General features: G+C 40.5%; 1 long non-coding RNA gene across 1 annotated transcript; it reads right to left on the bottom strand.

The window, feature by feature from the left end:
- Positions 1-856: 856 nt before the first annotated feature.
- Positions 857-21604, bottom strand: LOC125459194 (uncharacterized). Its single transcript, XR_007248981.1, has 3 exons — positions 21518-21604; positions 3593-3664; positions 857-959 (listed from the first exon to the last, which is right to left on the bottom strand). It is a non-coding gene; the product is annotated as an uncharacterized LOC125459194 (long non-coding RNA).
- Positions 21605-23382: the final 1778 nt, after the last annotated feature.

Genomic DNA, 23382 nt, shown 5'->3' with positions numbered 1-23382 from the left:
CCTGCCCCACATCATGCTTTTTTCACTTTATTCTTTGATTTTTGGGAAACGTTTGCGAGACAATTTGCTGTCTGTGCATAGCTGCCCTGAAAGGTTGTGATGGACCCTCTTTAAAGTTCTTCTCAAGGTAACGGGGACCTTAGGTCGACAATGTTTTTTCCCTCATGCTGCTGAAAGAATAGGAACATACATCCTGGTCTCACTGTTTTGTGACTTGGAAGAGCACTTAGAAGAAACGATGTTTCCTATTCTTAGTCTTCACCTCTTGCTAAATGTTGCAGTTTTCAAGGATGATGTCAAAGCAATTTTTAAATGTTGTCTCATTGCATTCTGTAGATTACACATGCTATAACTACAGTAAATCTAAGGTGGAGAAGATTAACTTTTAGCCCAGTGGCAGCATAAGTGAAATGGATTGCATTAACCTGGATGGTATTGACTGCTTTTGACTGTTATTGCTACTGGTTACACTCATTCAAATAAGGTTTGAGTATGCAAATACGTTCTGGGTGTCAAATGGTCTGCCACTCATTGCAGAATAGCCCTTGAAATACTCTCGTGGCCGTGAAGTTTATTTTTCTGAGCCAGTTAAACTTCTGGTCAGTGATGACAACCAAAATATTGAAGCAGGATGATATGGGAATGGTGATACTATTGAAGATCAGTGGGTTTTCCTGTTCAAGCTGGTTACTGTCTGAGTTACCAGTTCCATTCAGAGCACATCAAGTGAATTACCACTTAGTAAACTGTTGTGGATGTTAAAAAAGTTATACCTTATTTTCATTTTATTGGTGTTCAACCCTTTCATTTTAGTTTCGATTCAACTTTGACTTTATTCCACTCACCATTATATTGAAGCCTATCTCTTTCAACTTTTTCAGGTAACATATCCTCTCCATTTCATGTCTATCAATGCCAGTATATGATTTGTTTGTCACTAAGACAAAGTCAACTTTAGCCTGAAACAAACAAATGTTATGGTTCAGAAAATGGACAATGTACCCACAGATATACAAGCAGTTACTGCAACACATAGGAACATAAGAAATAGAAGGATTAGGCAGGACTAGGCCTACTCAAGCCTGTTCTGCCATTCAATACAAACATGGCTGATCTCATTTCAGTCTCAACTCCACTTTTCTGCCTACTCACTACCACCCTTCAACTCATTAGTAATTAAAATTTTGTCTACTCCTCTTCATATTTACTCAATTTCCCACAATTCACTGCACACTGGGATAGTGAATTCCATAAATTCACGATCCTTTGAGAAAAGCAATTTCTGCTCATCTCTGTTTTAAATCTACTCCCTCTTATCCAAAAGCTCTGGGGAATTCTCATCTGCAGCACTACTGACTGACTGCTGGCCATGCACAAAAGAGGCCACTGGGCACTTGGCAGTGAGATTGAGGAAATTAAATTAATGGTAGGGCCTTGGATAGTGTTGTAGAACAGAGAGACCTAAGAGGTATATAATTCTTTGAGGCTTGCATCATATATCAACAGGGTGGTTAAAAAGATAATAAAATGAAGGGTCTAGGCCCGAAACGTCAGCTTTTGTGCTCCTGAGATGCTGCTTGGCCTGCTGTGTTCATCCAGCCTCACATTTTATTATCTTGGAATCTCCAGCATCTGCAGTTCCCATTATCTCTGGTTAAAAAGATGTTTGGCACACTTGTTTTCATTGCTCAGTCCTTTGAGTATAGGAGTTGGGAAGCCATGTTTAGGTTGTATAGGACATCGGTGAAGCCTGTTCTAGAATGCTATGTTCAGCTGTGGTTGACCAGTTATAGGAAGGATATTATTAAGCTGGAGAGATTCAAAAGAGATTTACCAGGATGTTGCAAGGTATGGAAGGTTTGAGTTATAAAGAAAGGCTGGATAGGCTGGGACATTTTTCACTGGAGTGTAGGAGGTTGAGAAGCAACCTGATAGAAGTTTATAAGCTAATAAGGGACATAGATAGTGTTAATCGATGTCGTCTTTTCACTAGGATGGGGGATTTCAAGACCAGGGGGCACATTTTGAAGGTGACAGAAGAAAGATTTACATTGAAACATAGACAATAAGAGCAGGAGGAGGCCTTTTGGCCCTTTGAGCCTGCTCCGCCATTTTTCATGATCATAGCTGATCATCGAAACTGAATAGCCTTATCCTTTGATCCCATTCGCCCCATGTGTTACATCTAGTCGCCTCTGGAATACATTCAATGTTTTGGCATCAACTACTTCCTGCGGTAATGAATTTCATAGGCTCATTACTCTTTCGGTGAAGAAATGTCTCCTCATGTCCAACGTAAATTGTTTATCCCAAATCCTCATACTGTTATCCCTGGATCTGGACACATCCACCATTGGGAACATCCGCCCTGCATCTACTTTGTCCAGTCCTGTTAGAATTTGAAAGTCACTTTTTGTCCCCCCTCATTTGTCTGAATACCAGCGAAAACAATCCCAACCTAGCCAATCTCTCCTCATACATCAGACTTGCTATCCCTGAAATCAGCCTGGTAAACCTCTGTTGCACTCCCTCAAGAACAAGAGCATTCTTCCTCAGAAAAGGAGATCAAAACTGCACAAAATATTCCAGGTGCAGTGTCAACAAGGCCCTGTACAACGCATTTCCGTTCCTGTACTCAAGACCTCTCGCAATGAAAGCCAACATACTATTTGCCTTCTTTACTGAGTACTGCACCTGCACGCTAACTTTCAGTGACTGGTGTACAAGGATGCCCAAGTCCTGCTGCACAATCCCCACTCCCAATTTACAGCCATTCAGGTAGTAAGCTGCCTTCTTATTTTTGCTTCTGAAGTGAATAACCTCACATTTATCCAAATTATACTGCATTTGCCATGGATTTGCCCACTCATCCAAACTGTCAAGATCATGCTGAAGGATCTCTGCATCTTTGTCACAGTTCACTGCCCCACCCCCACCCGACTTGGTATTATCTGCAGCATTTAAAAAAGACATGAGGAGGAAATCTTTTACACAGAAGATGCTTTGTGTGTGGAATTAACTTCCTGATGAAGTGGTGGACGTGGGTACAATTACTATGTTTAAAAGACATTTGGGTAAGTAAATGAATAGGAACAGTTTGGAGGGATATGGGCCAGGAATAGGCAGGTGGGATTAGCTTAATTTGGGATTATGTTCAGCATGGACTGGTTGGACTGAAGGGTCTGTTTCCATGTTGTATGACTCTATGACTATAAAAGCTGAAGAATAATAACATAATATGTGAAATGCAGACAGAAAGGTTTGAAGGCGTAGATTCTAGTCCATGTTGTGGATGATTTAATTAAATAAAGCTTTATATTGTATCCAGCTGCTTCTTTTTGACTGCTACCTATTCATCCAACTGTTGCATTCTCCAAGTAATCCATAACAACTTAATTTGGAGTTGTTTGATTAAGAATATGGGCAGGACATATATTCTTCTCCTAAGCTATATTTTAACATAACTTAAAGTATTTAATCCAAGGAGTTGGAGCAAATGTGTGCCGCACCTCTATTCAACAGTATGCAATTAATGTAGTAATTACTATACCATCTAATTTGTTCAAACAGATTGTATACAGAATCGTATTACCAGTAAGTCTTCATTTTCAGGTACCAGAATTTCACTTTCAGAGTTGGTTAATATGTACATTAGTTCATCATTCTGTAAATAAAGAAATAGTTTCAATGGCATTATGCTCACATACTTGTTGTAAAAAAAGTCAGATGCAAAATCAAAATACTTCAAATGTGGGAAAGTTCAAGTCAAAATAAAAATGCTGGAAATACGTAACACGTGAAATGGCATCTGTCGACAGAAAAATAGAACTAATACCTCAAGCCAATGATCTTCCATCAGAATTCGGAAATAGAATTGTACTGGGCTTTAAGCAAGCAAAGTGGAGGGAGGGGGAATAGGAAATAATAAAAAGAAAGGTCTACGATAACATGAAAAGAGAAAAAATTAGAAGAGAAAACAAGTTGATGGATCAACTGATGGTGAGGCAGAAGCACCGAAACAAAACATATCTAGAAAAAAAATTAGTCACCTAAATAAAAATTTTAAAAAACGCAAAATCGAAAATAAAGAAATATCAAAGTAAATGCTGAACCTACAAAATAACAGGAAACAAAACTGAGCTCAGGGTACAATGTGAAACTAATGAACTTGATGTTGACTTCAGCTGTAAGTAAAGTACTTACCTGAAAGGGAATGTGCTATTCCTTGAATGTACATTGAACTTCATTAGAACGCTAGTGGAGGTTGATAACAGAAAGGTCCACCTCAGAACAAGCCTTCACTTCTATCACCTCCCTAGCTACCTAAGAGTATCAGCCTAAATATTATTCCAACTCAGTAATTCATCTACTTGTCAATCATTTCTTCCTTTGCATCACAAGTGTATTAATATTTCTTAGCTTTAGTGAATTAACAATTTTGTCATCTTCTCCAGTTAAAAACTGAAACAATGTAGATATTCTATTATTACCTATTAGTTTATCTTTTGCATCTAAGAGCCCTAACGTAACTTCAATTTTCCCTTTGTTGTTTATATGCACATATAAGGTTCTTTCTTACTCCTTGATAACCTATGTTATAAATTTTCATTGATTTTAATGTGTTTTTGAAAACTTCTTTCCTAAGCTCTTTGCATTCCATTTTGTTCCCTTCTCCATTAGAATCTAAGTATGTTGCGTAAATCTTTTATTTAGAATTAATTTCCCTTTGGTCTTTATTCATCTCTGGTTTCCCATAGTTGGCTTTCTATGTTCTGGTTTTAGAAAAATGTATTTCTCTTGAACCCTGTTGTTTACCTCTGTAAAGATTTCAATCTCAGTGGACTGAATTTTACAGATCATCGGTGGCTGCGAAAAACAAGCAGGCGGGTCATAAATTATGGTGCTATGCGATTAGCGATGTGTTTGCTAAAGGACTGCCCACACAAATTTTATGATTTTATGAGTAGCAGAGTAGGTTCTAGATAGACTGCCCACTTGTGGTTCAATTAAAACCCTAAAACTAACAATTAATGCACAAGTAAGAGTCATGTCCTACTGCCACTTTGAGCTCATCCTTCTACCTTAGACTTGGTGTGGACTGCTCGCCCTCAGAGCATAATCCAGATCCTTGGTTTTTCCTGATTTTACTCTGCTTATTTTTTTTAGTTCCACCCTCACTTCTTCATGCTGTACTCTAATCATTATCTTAGTCTTTGTCCTACTTATATCATTCTTGTTCCTAGTCTTGAGTATTAGTGTGTTGTTATCAGTATAATTGAGATGCTTTCTGACTCCTACCTGCTTTGCTTTGTAACAATGACCAGATCCAGTGTTGTAAAATAAAACAAAGAGCTGCAGATGTTGAGAATCTGGAGAAACAGGAAATTGCTGGAGAACTCAGCAAATGTGGAGTGAAAGCAGAATTAACTTTTTGAGTCCAGTAACCCTTTTTCAGACTTTCAAACCTGGCTTCTCCCTGCTACCTCCATTACTGCATTTTGCCTAGGCCTTGGCAAAGCATAAAGAACGCAAAGTCACAGCCCCCAGGATGTCAAAGGACCTAGAAGTGCCCCTTAAGGGCAACAACATGAAGTTTGGAGACTAACATAGGGAGTTAAGTGCAATGAAATTCCTTTCAAAGATTTTGTGCTATTTTTATTAATTGTAAGTGTAATAACTTTTATATTCAATTTAAAGATTTTATATAATTGTCATTTAATAATTCTAACTGTAATCTGTTTTATTCATTTATTTTAATATTCTTAAGTTATTTAATCATTTCTAGAGAATAGGTTGGGTAGGTGGGTAAAATGAATGAAATGTATAAGGACATAGAGTGGCAGGTCGGTTGTGGCAGATAATAAGTTGGTAATCTGGCAAGTGGAGAGGGTGGTCAAATCCAATCTGATGCATGGTGGTGCTGGCAGATGCTGTTGGGCCTGAAGAGATCCATGGGCTAAGTCAGTCTCAGGAATGAGGGATTGCTGGTGGCAGAGGGGCAGGAGAAAAGAAAGGGATGATGTCATATGTCTGTGGGAGTGTGAAGGTGAGGGAGTGCTGACAAATGAGGCTCACGTTGGGGGTGAATGTACAGATGTAGTCTGGGTAGTCAGGGATTCAGCAGTGAGTTGAGAATTATTTTAATTCTTAGTTAAGGAGTTAAATAAATTTTCATTCCTCTACCATTTCCTAATAAATTATTATTTATCCAGAATCATCCAAAGTCTCAGACCCTTACCCACTCCTCCCTCTATTGAATGTAAAATTCAAATTGTCATTGCCCAACCTTATTCCTTCATTTAGTTAGTCCATTAATCTTTTTGTCTGAATCTTTTATTGTTAGGTCACCAACATTTGTCGCAATTTACTCTGACAATGTTCTCAGTTTCAAATCTTATTTCTAAAGGTGTAGTTATATTTTGCTTGCACTTTTGTCCCAGCCCAGTTCAGACAAAACCCTTATCAACAAATATGAGTTCACAGGACCACAACGTACTTTGTACTGTCTCTTTACTAAATTGGTTATAAGATGGATACGGGCAGTGGGTGCCTCACAATGAAATTCACACGACCATAGCAAGCCTAAAGGCACACAAGTGAAGCATTGCATCTCTAAGCCAAACATTCTCCTTTCCATGCAAAACATTTCAAACATTTGCATGCATTATCATTTATACTGTGATCTACCTGTGATCTCCCCGAGTTATCTATTATGCATACGACTACTGCTAACTACATTAACAATTTGTTAGATGTGCAGATGTGATATGTGTGTATACGTTATCATTCATTGTTCATTGGGTGAACTGTCTTTTTTAAGGACAGCTGTTTCCATGTCACTTATTATTGGAGTAACTGTTATTGTTCTATTTCCATTGCTAATGTGCTGTGATCTACACAGACAGTGAGTTCACATCTTCCGGATTGGGGGCTGCTTGCAGTGAAGGAACAGTTTCTCCATGCCATTGTGCGCATGCCACTTTGACAGTATAACTGAGGTGACAACTGCTTTGTGCAGGTCCAGTTTGCCACTTGGGCTCTCTCTTGTTGAGGACACTGAAGGTTTGTATCCTGACTGTCTCTCGAATGGTCAAATCAGGCCAAGGCTTGGCAGTTTTAATAAACTGAAATTTGGCTTTCTGCCATTCACCTTCATGCTTGTTATTTCTTCTGGTTTATGCTGAACACTATATGCAGCAAGTGGTTGACAGAAGCTAAAGGCTTCCATGGCAGAAGATCAGATACTCTGCAGTCTTGCCACATCCAACGATGAATTGTGTTAGAAATATTGACTCTCAGAGAGAGAAGGCTCCACAAATATCCCCATCCTCATTGATCAGTACAAAAGTTACAGCTGAAACACTTGTAAAAATCTTCAGCCATAAGTGTCATGTGGATGATTCATCATCAGCATCACAGATACCAGTCCTCAGCCAACTTGATTCAATCCACATGACAGGGAAACAGCTCAGGCACCGGAAACTGCAAAGGCAACGGGCCCCAAACTTGTCACATCTCTAAATAAACTGTTCCAGCTAATACTACTGTCATCAACCCAAAAATATGGAAAATTGCCCAGTGACTTCAAACAGATCCAGCAACTCAAGACCAGGCATCCATGAGACACTGTGAGCCATTATCAGCATTAGAATTGTACTCCAGCACAATTTGCAACTTTATGGCCTGGCATATATCCAACTCAATCATTATTATCAAGCCAGGCGATCAACCCTGGTTCAATGGACAGCGCAGGAGGACATGCCAGGAGCAGCACCAGGCATACCTGAAAATGAGGTGTTTCCCTGGTGAAGATACCAAACAGGGCTACTTGCATGGCAAACAGCATAAGCAGCAAGTGACCAGCACAGCTAAGCAGCCTACAAACAGCAGATCAAATCTAAGCTCCACACTCCTACTACATCCGGTCATGAATCATGGTGGACAATTAAACAACACATTGGAGGAGGAAACTCCACAAATACCCTCATTCCCAATGATGGAAGAGCCTAGCATATCAGTGCAAAACATGAGGCTGAAGCAAGCACAGCAATCTTCAGCCAGAAGTGCAAAGTGGACAATCCATGTCGGACTCCTTCATTGATCTCCAGCATTACAGATACCAGCTTTCAGCCAATTCGATTAACTTCATGTGTTATCAAGAAGAGACACCTGGGCAATGCAAAGGCAATGGGCCCTGAAGACATTCTAGCAATAGAGCTGAAGACTCGTGCTCCAGAACTTGCCACTCCCTTAGCCAAGTTCTTCCAGGACAAATAGAATACTGGCATCTACCCGACAATGTAGAAAATTGTCCACGTATGTCCTGTGCATAACAAGCAGGATAAATCCAACCTGACCAATTACCACCCATGAGTCTACTCTTGACTATTAGTAAAGTGATGGAAGGGAGCACCAACAGCCCATTAGCACTTGTTCAGCAATAACCTGCTTATTGACACCCACTTTGTATTCTGCCAGGGACACTCCGTTTCTGAGATAACAAAGTGTGGAGCTGGATGAACACAGCAGGCCAAGCAGCATCTTAGGAGCACAAATGCTGATGTTTCGGGCCTAGACCCTTCATCTTACAGCCTTGGTTCGAATGTGGATCAATGAGCTAAATGCCAGAGGTGAGCTAAGAGTGACAACCTTGACATAAAAGCTGCATTTGATGGAGTGTGGCTTCAAAGAGCCCTAGTAAAACTAGAATCAATGGGTACTGGGGCAAACTCTCTGCTGGTTGGAGTCACACCTAACACATAGGAAGATACTAGTGGTTATTAGAGGTCAGTCACCTCTGCTTCACAATATCTCTGCAGGATTTCCAGAGGGTAGTGTCTTAGGCCCAACCATTTTAAGCTGCTCATCAATGATCTGCCCCGCAATAGAAGGTCAGAAGTGGGGATGTTCATTGAGTATTGCACAATATTCGGCACAATTTGTAACTCCTTAGATACTGCAGCAATCCACATTCAAATGCAACAAAATCTGGGCAATATCCAGGCTTGGGCTGACTAACGGCCATCTGCAATAAGAGACAATCTAACCATTGCCCGTTGACATTCAATGGTGTTACCATTATTGAATCCCCGACTGCCAATGCCCTTGGGGTGACCACTGAAAGAAACTCAACTGGACTTGCCACATAAACACAGTGGCTACAAGAGCAGGTCAGAGGCTAGGAATACTGCAGTGAGTAACTCACTTCCTGACTCCCCAAAGCCTGTTCATCATCTACAAGTCAGGAGTGTGATGGACTACTCCCCACTTGCCTGATGGGTGCTGCTCCAACAACATTCAAAAAGCTTGACACCAGCCAATAGAAAGCAACCCTCTTGATTAGCACATCATTCACAAACATCCTCTCCTCTACCTCCGATGTTCAGTAGCAGCAATGTATACTACCCAAAAGACACACTGCAGAAATTCATGAAAGATCCTCAGACAGCACCTTCCAAACTCATGATCACTTCAATCCAGAAGGACAAGGGCAACAGATACATGGAAACACCACCACCTCCAAGTTGTCCTCCAAGCCAAACACCATACTGACTTGGAAATATGTTGCTTTTCCTTCACTGTGACTGGGTCAAAATCCTGGAAGTCCCTCCCTAACAGCATTATGTGTCAACCCACAGCAGGTGGACTGCCACAGTTCAAGGTGGCAAAACCACCTTCTGAAGGGCAATTAGGGATGGGTAATAAATGTTGGCCAGCCAGCAACACCTACATTCCATGAATGAATAAATTTTAAAATATTGCTAACCTTTCTATATCCCCTACAAGAATATTTGAGTCATCTTCACCAATTGCCTTCCCACCTATTTTTGTTATCCACAAACTTAGCAATAGTACATTTACTTTCCTCATCTAAGTCATTAATATATATTGTAGATAACTGTCACCATATAATTCTGATCCTTTTGCCATATCACCAGCTACAGGTTGCCATCCTGAAAATGTCCCCTTTATCCCAACTCTCTGCCATCTATTAGTTATCCAATTCACGCTAATACATCACCTCCAACACCAATGTAAGAAGCTTAATGTACCATATCAAATGTCTTTTAAAAATCCAGATGTATTACATCCACTGCTCTCCCCCATCTACCCTGCTTGTTATCCCCTCAAAGAATTCTAGGAAAATTGACTGGCATGTTTTCCCCTTTATGAAGCCAAGCTGACCCTACTAATCATATTATGTATTTCTAAATGTTCTGCTGTCAGATTTTCCCAGTAACATTCATTAAGCCAACTGGTATGCCATCTTTTTGTCTTCTTTCCTTTTAAAATAATGATGTTACATTGGCAGTTTTCTAATTCTGAGATTTTTCCAGAATCTAAAGGTTCCTGCCAGATCACTATCTCTGGAGCTACTTCATTACACAACCTTGGTTGCATCCCATCAGATCTAGGGGACCTATCGATCTTCAGCCCTATTAGGTTTCCCTAGCACTTTTCCTCTAGTGATAGCTGTTGTATTTATTTTCTCTTTCTGCTCCTTGAATATCTAGTCTTCATGTCTTCAACTGTGAAGACTGATGCAAAGCATTTATTCAACTACTCTGTCATCGCCTACTTCCCAATTATTATTTACCCAGCTTCATTCTCTAACTGGCCTATTTTCACTTTGGTTTCTCTCATCCTTTTTACATACCTAAAGATACTCTGGCTGTCTGTCTTGATATTTCTTGCATGATTACCCTCAAAGTTTATTTTCTCACTTTTTTTTGGTTGTCTTTTATTAGTTCACAGACTGCATGGCTCTTTGACTCTGTCCCACTGTATAGCTACTGTTAGGGGACCTATAGATTACTGGTACCAGTGTCTTCTTCCTTACTTCACCCACATGGATTCTACATCCTCCAATACAAGGTCACTTTTGTTAACAAATTTATTCATACCTTACCAACAATGCTACCCCACCACCGAGTCATACAGCATGGAAATGAACTCTTCGGTCCAAATTGTCTGCTCTGACCAGAGATCCCAATCACCCTGTTCTCTCTAAAATAGTTAAATTGTGGTAAACTGACAAAAATGGTTCATGTACCATGTAATCTTCTATTTCCATCGTTAAAAATGACTTCTGTTTTAAGCTTGCTATCTTGTTTTGCCTCCACATTTTCATGGCAGCTTCTGTTCCTTTCTTGATTCTAGACTTTGTTTTAACTTTGGACACAATGTTGGCATTTGATCTCTCCAGAATGTCATGTTCAGTCTTCTCCTCATTATGAGGTTCCACTTTTACTTCAGTCATGTAGTCTGCTCCCGTAGTTGTTAGCGGATAATCTTCGTAGTTGGCAGGTTTGACTTTCTTTATGCTAAAAGCCTTTAATATTGTAACTTAGCTCCAACCCCCAGCATTCGCGTTGTTTCTCCCTTAAACAGTGGATTTTGCTTCCATTCAAAGCTGCACTCTTCTCTCAACTCAAGTCTACGCTGCCCTCAATACCTGACTGTATTCTTCAACCTTGAATATTAAACGTTGCTACTTCCCTCTGTGCTTTCCGCCTCTAGAGTTTGACTCCGCTGCAAACTTCTGGCGTCTGATGTGTGAACTGTTCTACACTTCAGCGTGATCCAGAAGCGTCTGACCCACCCGCCCTCCACAGTGTAATCCTTCTTCCAACCGGCTAACCTTTCCCTCCCTAAGTGCTGACCCTGATCTTCCGCAGGGTTTGAGCCCAACTTTTCTCGGTATTTAACCTTCTTTCCCCTCGATGCCGGCTTCCCTTCTCTAGCACTGGTTCCGGACTAGCAGTGTGTAATCGCGTGCGAGCCGGTCGGCCGCGGGCCTGGTGCGGCCGTTAACAGGAAAAAGCTGCACGCGGCAGGGGTGGGCTCAGGAGTCGGTTTGTCATCACTACCTGGAGGATTCGTTCACAATTGGCGCGAGACATCGACCGCTTCGCCGTCTTGTACAGACAGGTATCAGAGATAATGGGAACTGCAGATGCTGGAGAATCCAAAATAACAATGTGTGAAGCTGGATGAACACAGCAGGCCAAGCAGCATCTCAGGAGCACAAAAGCTGATGTTTCAGGCCCGAAACGTCAGCTTTTGTGCTCCTGAGATACTGCTTGGCCTGCTATGTTCATCCAGCTTCACACTTTGTTAGACTGAATTTCTGCCTCATTGAGTATAACCAATGACCAAGTAAGTCTACGGCTGTCCACAAATATCACCATATTAAAGCCATAAGAGAGGTTAGGCTCGTTACTAATTACATCATTGATATTAAATTAGATGAACAAATTGTTTTATTTTGAATTTGTAACTTGAAAATAGAGCAGCTTCTTATCATTGAGAGCTTCAACCTATATTTTTAATACTTACTGCTCTGGGATGATTTCCAATGACCATTAGAAAGCTAATGTAATTTCTGTTTTATAAAACAGGTAATAAAATAATCCAACATCAGCTTAGAGAATTTTCCCCACTACTGATGTTAGGCTCACTGGCCTATAATTCTCTGTTTTCTCTCTTCTTCCCTTGTTGAATATTGGAGCAACATTAGCCACCCTGTAACCTGCAGAGACTGTTACAGAGTCTATAGGATCTTGGAAGATGATTACCAATGCATCCACTATCTCTAAAGCTACTTCCTTAATTATTCAGGGATGTAGATTATCAGGCCATGGGGATTTATTGGTTTTCAGTCCCAACAATTTTCCTAGCACCATTTCTCTACTGATATTGGTCTCCCTCAACTCTTCCCTCTCACTAAATCTTGTATCCTTCAAAACTTCTGGTATTTGATTTGTGTTCGTTTTTTTGTGAAGGCAGAACCAAAGTATGTATTCAGTTCCTCAGCTATTTCTTTGTCCCCTATTATATATTCCCCCGTTTCTGTCTGTAGGGGATTTGTTTTTACCAATCTTTTTCTTCATCTTCCTATGGAAACTCTTAGCACCTGTCTTTATTTAGCCTGCAAGCTCACTTGCGTACTTTATTTTCCCCTTCTTAATCAATCCCTTGATCCTTTGCTGAATTCTAAACCGCTCCCAATCCTCAGATTTATTACTCTTCTTGGCCAATCTGTATGCTTCTTCCTTGGATCGGATACTGTCTCTTATTTCCTTTGTAAGCCATGGATTGGCCTTCTTGCCCATTTTGATTTTGTGACAGTCAGGATTAAACAGCTGTCGTAGTTTCCCGATGTGCCTCTTGAATGTTTACCAGTTTCTATCCGCAGTCATCCTTATAAGCAACTCTCCCCAGCGTATCAAAGCCAACTCACACCTCACATCCTCATAGTTTCCTTTATTAAGGTTCAGCACCCTAGTCTCTGAATCAACAACCTCACTCTCCACCTTGATGAAAAATTCTATCAATTTCTGGTTGCTCTTCCCCAAGGGGTCTCACACAGCTAGTTTGGCGATGATTCCCTTCTCATCACAGCACCTACTCTAAAATGGCCTGCTGTTTAGTTGGTATCTCCACATATTGGCCATGGAAACCATCTGTTATACACACCAGGTATTCTTCTTCTACGGTATTGTGGCTAATTTGATTTGCCCAATCTATGTGCAGATTAAAATCACACATGATTACTGATAATCCCTTATCACATACATCTCTAATTTGCTTTTTAATGCCATTCTTGACATCACCATTGCAGTTTGGTGTTCTATATGTGACACCTATTAACGTTTTGTGCCCCTTGGTATTTCTCAAATCTACCCATATAGACTCCACATTAGAACATAGAACATAGAAAAGTACAGCACAGTACAGGCCCTTCGGCCCACGATGTTGTGTCGTGGAATAATCCTAATCCAAAAATAAAATAACCTAAACTACATTCCCCTCAATTCACTGCTGTCCTTGTGCATGTCCAGCAGTCGCTTAAATGTCATTAATGACTCACTTCCACTGGGAAAGTATTCCATGCGCTCACAACTCTCTGGCTGAAGAACCTCCCTCTGACGGCTCCTCAATACCTTCCTCCTAACACCTTAAAACTATGACTCCTCATGGCAGTCAATCCTGCCCTGGGGAAAAGTCTCTGGCTATCGACTCTATCCATGCCTCTCATTACCTTGTACACCTTGATCAGGTCACCTCGCTTCCTCCTTCTCTCCAGAGAGAAAAGTCCGAGCTCAGTCAACCTCTCCTCGTAAGACAAGCCCTCCAGTCCAGGCAGCATCCTGGTAAACCTCCTTTGCACCCTCCCCAAAGCCTCCTCCACATCTTTCCTATAATAGGGTGACTAGAACTGGACAAAATATTCCAAGTGTGGTCTCACCAGGGTTTTGTAGAGCTGCAGCATAACCTCGCGGCTCTTAAACTCGATCCCCCTGTTAATGAAAGCCAAAACACCGTATGCTTTCTTTACAACCTTATCCACTTGGGTGGCAACTTTGAGGGAGATCATTGTCACAGCTAATATCCTTTCTGACTATTGTGTTAATTTCCTCTTTAATCAGCAATGCTGCTTAGCCACTTTTTCCTTTTTGCCTGCGCTTCCTAAATACTGAATCCCCGGGACGTTCAGTTCCCACCTCTGGTCACCCTGCAGCCATGTCTCTGTCATCCCAATTATATCGTACCAGCCCCAATGCCCCTGGAATCTGAAACCCTCCTCCTGACATCATCTTTGTAGCCACGTCCGATATATCCTGTCATTTCTCCTCTGATAAGCGCGTGGCACCGGTAGTAATCCTGAGATCACTACCTTTGAGGTATGATTTCTTAACTTGCTTCCTAGCTCTCTGTATTCTGCCTTTAGGACTTCATCCCTTGTTTTACCTACGTCATTTTAACCGATGTGTACCACGCCACTGACTGTTGACCCTCCCCACTTCAGAATGTCCTGTACCCGCTCCAAGACATCCTTGACCCTAGCACCAGGGAGGCAACATACCATCCTGGAGTCTCATTTATGGCCACAGAAATGTCAGCCTATTCCCCTGACGGTTGAGTCCCCTATAACTATTGCCCCGGCACACTTTTTAACATATAATTGCATGGTCAGAACAGGGCTGTGGTGTTGGGTGAACAGCATAAAGGGGGAGAGGGGAGGAGTCGGAGGATAAGATGCAGAAGAAATGGAAAGAGAATAGGCAGAAAGAAAGGAACATGAGAAACAGGAGTAGTTCATTTTGTCCCCTGAGCTTATTCCATCGTTCAGTGTGACTGAACTGTGACTTTTTTGCCCTATACCTCTAAATACCTCTGGATAAATACAATCTTGGATTTATGGTTAACGGCTGACTTAGCATCAATTGTTATTTACAAACCTGAATTACAAACTTCTGTCACCTTCTGTGTATCAACATCTCTCCTAATTTTACTTCTGAAAAGCTTTTTAACTTCTACACAATGCCCCTGAGTCCTTGACTCTGCCACCAGCAGAAAAAGTTGATCTATATGTATCCTCTCAGTTTGATCTAATTTCTTGGTTACATTCATCAAATGACTCCTTCAACTCATAAATGTCAAGGAAGACAAATCTAGTTTGTGTCATCTGTCTAATTATTTAAGTCTAGGAGCCTAGATTTTGGTAAATCTATTGCACAACCTTTAAGGCCAATATAACCTTCCTAAATTATGGTACCCAGAACTCCACACAGTACTCCAGGTCATATCTAACCATAATCTTCTAAAAGAATGATAAATTTCCACCATTTAGCACACATTGCAAACTTCAGAGCCTTGGAAATTATGGAAATTTTAAATTATGACCCAACTTTGTGCAGGTTTTTCTTTAAATTTCCATTCCCCATTTATTCAAAGCATACAGAACTGTGATTGGAAGAACAGCCTGTGTGGGAAAGAGAGAGAGAGAGCTGATACACTAGAGACAGAATGTGGTCAGAGGATCAATCAAAATCAGTGTGAAAAGTGTGATTGGAGGAGTTATTTTGGACATTAAACCTAACTTATCCAACTGTGAAATGTCAGTGTCTTTTGGGAGGCCTAGGAATTCAAATTTAATTCGAGGAAAAAGGAGCCTGAAACCTAGAGAAGAGCTAGAGATGTTTACAGGTCTTGGGTTGGAGTGGAGTTGTGTACTGGGACTGGGCTGAAGTTGGAAATGGGCACCAGGGTTCAGCTGTACTGGAGATGTAAACCAGGACAGGGCTGGAGTCAAGGCATGCACTAGGGCAGGTGTGTACAGGAGCAGTGATGCAGTGAAGTATTAAGCAACTTTCACACTTTACCCTCCAATGCACAGGTTTAAACATTTCACTCTTTTTAAATTAACAAATCAATAAATAACACATAGCACAAAATACATATCACAAACGTTGAATTTTTAGTTTCAGTGTGTCTTCATTTACATCTCCTGCAACCACTGTTTCCAAGCCTTCCAAAGAAGAAAATGACTTCTGCATGAGGCTAAGGCTCTGCTATTCAACATTTGCTCAGCCCCTCTCCTAAACACCCAGCCTCCCATATCTTGCAATGATATAGATTCCATTGCTCTCTCACTATGCACGACATTGCAAAATTTTGAACTCTGTGGAGACTTGGACTGGTCATGCTAATACTTTAAAAACAGCATGGAATCCCGAATGTGAGTTTGCTCGCTGAGCTGGAAGGTTAGTTTTTTTTTCAGACGTTTCGTCACCATTCTAGGTAACATCATCAGTGAGCCTCCGACGAAGCGCTGGTGTTATGTCCCGCTTTCTATTTATCTGGTTAGGTTTCCTTGGGTTGGTGATGTCATTTCCTGCGTTGGTGATGTCATTTCCTGTTCTTTTTCTCAGGGGATGGTAGATTGCCTCTAAATCAATGTATTTGTTGATGGAGTTCGGTTGGAATGCCATGCTTCTAGGAATTCTCGTGCATGTCTCTGTTTGGCTTGTCCTAGGACGGGTTTTCCAAAACATCCAATGATAAATTATGTGCAGCTGGAGGGACCTGTCTCTGTTTGGCTTGTCCTAGGACAAGCCAAACAGAGACATGCACGAGAATTCCTAGAAGCATGGCGTTCCAACCGGAACTCCATCAACAAATACATTGATTTGGAGGCAATCTACCATCCCCTGAGAAAAAGAACAGGAAATGACATCACCAATGCAGAAAATGACATCACCAACCCAAGGAAACCTAACCAGATATATAGAAAGCGGGACATAACACCAGCGCTTCGTCGGAGGCTCACTGATGATGTTACCTAGAATGGTGACGAAACGTCTGAAAAAAAAACTAACCTTCCAGCTCAGCGAGCAAACTCACATCCAGAACCTCAACCTGAGCTACAAATCTTCTCAAAACTCGCTAGCATGGAATCCCCTTAAACTGAAAGAAGCATCCCGAGTTGTGGCCATGACTGTCCCAGACTAGGTTCCAAATTTTATCATACAGAGAGCCTTCTGCAGTTGTCTCAATACAGAATCCTACCTCAGCCATGCCCCATGCAGAAATCAACTTGAGCACAGACTTGCTGTATGCCTCCACTCCAACCGAGCCTGGAACACATTTCTACTCCCACTCAACTTGTGTATATTCCGAACTGCAGCCCAGTTTGGGTACACATTTACAGTTCTGATGAGCTCCAGTGCCGCATGTATAATGGCTCAGCTCAGTCTTGCACACAAAAATCAGAGCAAATCCAAGTGGCCAATTGCTGTCCTGTCAGTCTACTTCAAACATACGTAAAGTGATGGAAGGTGTCATCAAAAGTACTATCAAGGAGCACTTGCTTAACATTGACCTGTTATCTCAGTTTGGGTTCTGCCAGAGCGAGTCAGGTCCTGACCTAATTATATTCATGGTCCAAACATGGACAAAAGAGCTGAGTTGAAGAGCAGAGGTGAGAGTGATTGCCTTTGATTTCAAGGCTGCCTATGATCAAGTATGGTATGAAGGAGCCTGAGAAAATCCTAAGTTATTAGGAATACTGTGCTGGTTGGAGTTATACTGGCACATAGAAAGATGGTTGTGATTGTTGGGGTTGATCATTTCAGCTGCAGGAGTTTCTCAGAGTAGTGTCTCTGTCCCGAACCTCTTCAACTGCTTCATCAATGACCTTCTGTCCTTTTGAAGGTCAGAAATGGATATGTTCACTGATGATTGCACAATGTTCAGGATCATTCATGAGTTCTCACATACTGAAGCATACCATATCCAAATGCAGCAAGACCTAGAAAATATCTAGATTTGGACTGACTGCAAAAATATAATTCACACTACACAAGTGCCAGACAATGACTATCTCCAATGAGAAAGAATCTAACCATTGCTGTTTGACATTCAACATCATTACCGTTTGAATCTGACACTATCAACATCCTGGGGGTTAATGTTGATCAGAAACTGAACTGGATGAGCCATATAAATACTGTGGCTACAACAGCAGGTTGGAGGCTAGGAATCCTGCAGTCACAAACTCACCTCCTGACACCCTACAGTATGTTCACCATCTAGACGAGACAAGTCAAAAGTGTTTTTGGAATACTCCCCACTTGCCTGGACGAGTGCAGCTCCAAAAACACTCAAGAAGCTTGACACAATCCAAGGCAAATTAATGTATTTGATTCGCATCACATTCACGAACATTCACATGCTCCACTACTGACGCTGATGCTCAGTAGCAGCAATGTGTACCATCTACAGTAGCACTGCAAAAATTCTGAAAGACTCCTGAGACAACACTTTTTAAACAGATGACCAATTCCATGTAAAAAGACAATGGAAGCAGATACAGGGGGACACCACCACCTGCAAGTTTCCCTTCAAGCTGCTCACTATCCTAACTTGGAAATATATCGCCATTCCTTTAGTTTTGCCAGATCAAAACCCTGGAAATTCCTTGCTAATGGCATTGTTAGTCTACCTACAGCACATGAACTGCAGTGGTTCAAGAGGCAGATCACCACCTGCTCAAGAGCAACTAGGGGTGGACATCAAAAGTTGGTTCAGCTAGCAATGTCTAAATCCCATGAATGAATAAAATAATACATACATTTCTTTATTCCCATTCAATGAGATGCTATATTTTAATTAGTTTTAAAGTGTAGGATGAATGAATACTGGGTCATTGTACTGCAAAAAGAAACCAAATTAAAAACAAGTATTTTACTTAATTTACTTATTTTACTTAATGCAAAATATTATACTAAAATTAAATTATGAAGTACTATTCATTGACTTAAGTGCTTTTAACAAATAGTTTCAGAAATGCCTTATTTAAATGAATGAGTACTCCAAAATCTGCACAACTCCCGTGTAGGCTTCAGAAATGATAATCGGGCTGTTGAAGAAACCAAGCTAATATTTCTGAGGTTGAGTCTCTGTAACAGAAAGTGTTGTGAACCCTCAAAACTTTGACGTTTGTTAAGATCTTTGTAACTGTCTTCTACATATTTAAAGCTTTGTTTGCTATTTTGGTATTGTAATAATTTTATGTTCTGTTGTTAAAGATGATTTGCATCCCATACAAGTACCATCTATAGATATTCCCCTTCGCAATAATTCAGTCGAGTTAACGACAATATGAATGAGAAAAATCTAAAAGTCAGTATCGTTGTGAAGGAGGGAAAATAAAGAAAATAATCAGTGATAAAACAAATCTAAATGACTAATAAAAATTAATATGTAACTGATTTACAAGATAGTATAATACTAGAGACATTGGACTTGTGCAGAGTTAGCTGTCATGTGGGTCAGGTGTGAAATATTTGTAGAGGCCTGTGAGTAGGCAACGAACTTCTATAATCTAAGGCAAAAGTACATTTTGGAAGTACTTGATAAAATCAGATTTGGATAGACTTAGAGGGACACCTGTGAGAAGGCAAAAAACAAGGCACCATTGAATATGGAGACAATTACATGACAGCGTAAAAGTTTAAATTTTAGAAGTAATTGCATGATTAAGTTTATAGTGCTGAGTCAAAAAGCTGAAGATGGCAAGCAGTTGTAATGAATTCATGCAATTCATTTCTTCAAGAAATGTTTGAGGCCAAGTTGAGAAAGTGGGACTTAGGTGCTAGGATAAATCATGGAGTAGGACTTGGGAAAGAGGAGATGAGTATTGATGCACTGCAACAAACAAATTTGCATAAATCATGCTATATAGTTTTGCAATTGTATCTGTGCAAAATCATGTCTAGTTATTTGGTAAGATTCCAATAAATGCCCATGAAATTAAATCAAATGTGCTTTCTCCACAGATTCAGAGGAGACAGGTCCCTCCAGCTGCACATAATTTATCATTGGATGCTTTGGAAAACCCGTCCCTTGTTTCCAGGGCAATTATTGACGTTCTGGTAAGGTGAAATGGCACAGAAATTGCAGGCAGTTGACTTGACAAAAGGTCTTGAGGAAAGGGCCCAGATGATGAAGTGTGATAAGAACTGCACTTTCGTTAAAAATGCCAAGTTGGCCATCTGTTTCCCTGCAGTGATTGATAAAAAGCAGCCTGTTTCTGAATCTTCAATAATTGATTGAAAGATTCCCATGAAACCGTTGTAGGTTCATTCAAGTAGTTTACTTGGACAGGGCCAACCTGAGCAATGTCATGGAACAATAACTGCTTATGTCAAAAATTTCCACTAACAAGTAGAACCACTATGATGTTCTGAATGTCTTGAGACTTTAGAGAACATTAGGGTAAAGTTTGATAGGGTCAAAAAGGCAACAGGTTTATCAGCAAAGAAAACAGCTCGATTGAAGACAAAGGCAGGTCAGTCTTCACTGATTTCAGTTGTCACAACTCATCTGGGGTAGTGCACTGGAAGTCAAGCCCAATTATTCCTGGAATTATCGCAGAAGTTAAAGATTTAAAATAACTACACAAAATTGTCTGATTTACCACGAATGTGTACACACACACACACACACACGCACACACACAGTTCCCAAACGGAATATGAGGTATGTATTTCATATGCATATTTCACTTGGGAACCCTGCAGCCCAATGGTATCAAGGTGGAATTCACAAGCTTCAAGATCTTCCCACCCCCAAACGCATCCCAAAACCAGCCCAGCTCATCCCCGCCTTCCTAACCTGTCCATCCTTTCTCCCAACTATGCACTCCTCCCACATCAACCCACCCCCATCTCCTATCTACCACCCTCATCCCTGCCTCCTTGACCTGTCTGTCTCCTCTCCACCAATCTACTCCTCTATCCATCTTCCATTCGCCTCTGCCTATATATTTGAGAATCCCCCTCCCCTCCTCTGTTTCTGAAGAAGGGTCCAGACCCAAAACGTCAGCTTTCCTGTTCTTCTGATGCTGCTTGACCTGCTGTGTTCGTCTGGCTCTACACCTTGTTATCTCAGATTCTCCAGCATCGGCAGTTCCTACTATCTCCATCTGAATAAATCTCCTCAGCTCCAGTTCATCTGCAATTTAGATTTCAATTTCTGCTTGTTTAAGCAACTGTTTAAATAACATTTGCCATGCATGTGGAATACTTGCTTTTCAGAACATGCAGCAATCTTGCAAAACAGTGGTTTTAAACCGTTTTTTCTTATTTCACTCATTGATGTAAAAAAATCACTGGAATAAATATATACAGTTTTTATACCATCAACATATAAATGCATGGAATATTACCTTGACTTATATTCTTGGGAAAACAGAGCCAATGAAGAAACTGCAAACACCATAGAGAGCTATATATCAAATCCAAAGTGAAGGAGCTTAGCAAAGTTATTGGCTTGCTTGCCATTGGCAAAGCTCCCATGCAGCTTCTGCATCTGCGTGATATAAAGTTTGACTTTAGAATAGAACAAGAGCAGTCACAACAAGTTTCATTACTTGGCTGAATGTCATGGAAGAATATTTGACAGTTTTACTTCTGCCAAACATCAGATTTTGGCTGAATACACCCGTGCCAATTTCTAATAGGGTTTCAGAACAGAAATTACACAGTTGACGCAATCATTTCAGTCTGTTAACTGCATGTGAAATGTCATGAATAAAGGAGTCAAATATATATATTGTCTTTTTCAATCTCACCAAGACGCTAAATCATGTGAGCAGAGAGAGTCAATTTCAGTTTCTGAAGAAAATTAACTGCCTGCCAAAGCTGCTCAGTCTGCATTGACAGACATGAAATGGAATAAGAGTAAATGATAAAGTTTCAGTGAAATCACAGAAGACTGAATTTTGTTTTGATAAAGCTGCCAAAATGATGCCTGAACTGATAGTTGTAAGCTAGTCATAGTACAAACATTCAACAATAGTAGGTCCACTTAACAACTTGCCATCTGTGAAGTTGTCACCATGATCTTACATAGTAAAAAGTATTGACCAGATCTTCTGTCACAACAGATTTACACTCAGCTGGAGAAGTTTCTCCTTCACAACACACAGGTAATAAGGCAGGTCAGATTTCCTTGAGCAAGGAACTGAATGACTATTAGTCTCAGAGCTCAACCACTCCCCAGCGAATTCCATAGACAGCAGTTAGCACAGAAGAAACACCCGAGGTGTCACAATTTTCTGCAGAACCCCAAGAATCAATGGATGCCGGATGAAAAGTCAACACCTACTAAAAATGAAAAGACCAGAATACTTTAAACATTGTGTGTTTGATATGCTAGTAAAAGAAAAGGAAGTGGAGCGCATTAAAAAGAATAAACAGTGCGTTGTTCATGTATGATCATTTTCTTTATGGATTATATATACCGAGTAACAATGCATGCATTTTTTATATGAAAAGGGGATGGAATAAATACCTTTGTACACTGTGAGTTACCATGCTCACATGATGTCTGATGTCATCATATGTAACACAACACTTAAGGCAGTAGCTATTTCACACACCACAAGAAATAATCTCTAATTTTTCTTGGATTATTAATGTAATTACTGCACTATTATGTTGTAATGCTATATCATTATTAACATAATTCCTAGCCTCACTACAGATCCTTTGGAGACTTTTTATACACAGTTTGAATCTTGCAAATGGCACAATCAGCCTTGTACCTGTTGCTGTAAATGAGACAAGCCCAGCATGTAAGTTCTTGAACGATATTAAGAAGGAGGTGGTTGGGTGTCTTGAAAAACATTAAGGTAGATAAGTCCACAGGCCTGATGGGATCTATCCAAGGATATTGAAGGAGGCAAGGAAGGAGATTGCTAGGGCTTTGACAGAGTCTTTGTATCTTCTTTAGCTGTAGGTGAATTCTCAAAGATTGGAGAACAGCCAATTATGTTCCTTTGTTTAAGAAGGCTAACAGGGATAATGCAGGAAACTTTAGACCGGTGAGGCTTTTAGCAGTTATAAGGACATTTTTGGAGAATATTCCTAGGGACAGGATTTACTTCTATTTGGAGAAAAATAGATATATTAGGGATGGACAGCATGCCTTAATGCAGGGGAGATCTTGTCTCACAAGTTTTATTGCTTTGTTTTGACGAAGTTACGAAGGTGAGCGATAAGGCTAGGATAGTGGATGTTGTCTACCTGG

The sequence above is a fragment of the Stegostoma tigrinum genome, chromosome 17, assembly GCF_030684315.1.
Source record: "Stegostoma tigrinum isolate sSteTig4 chromosome 17, sSteTig4.hap1, whole genome shotgun sequence".
NCBI classification, from domain to species: Eukaryota; Metazoa; Chordata; class Chondrichthyes; order Orectolobiformes; family Stegostomatidae; genus Stegostoma; species Stegostoma tigrinum.
Note: the sequence above shows the minus strand (reverse complement) of the source record. Positions and strands in the feature narration are given on the sequence as shown.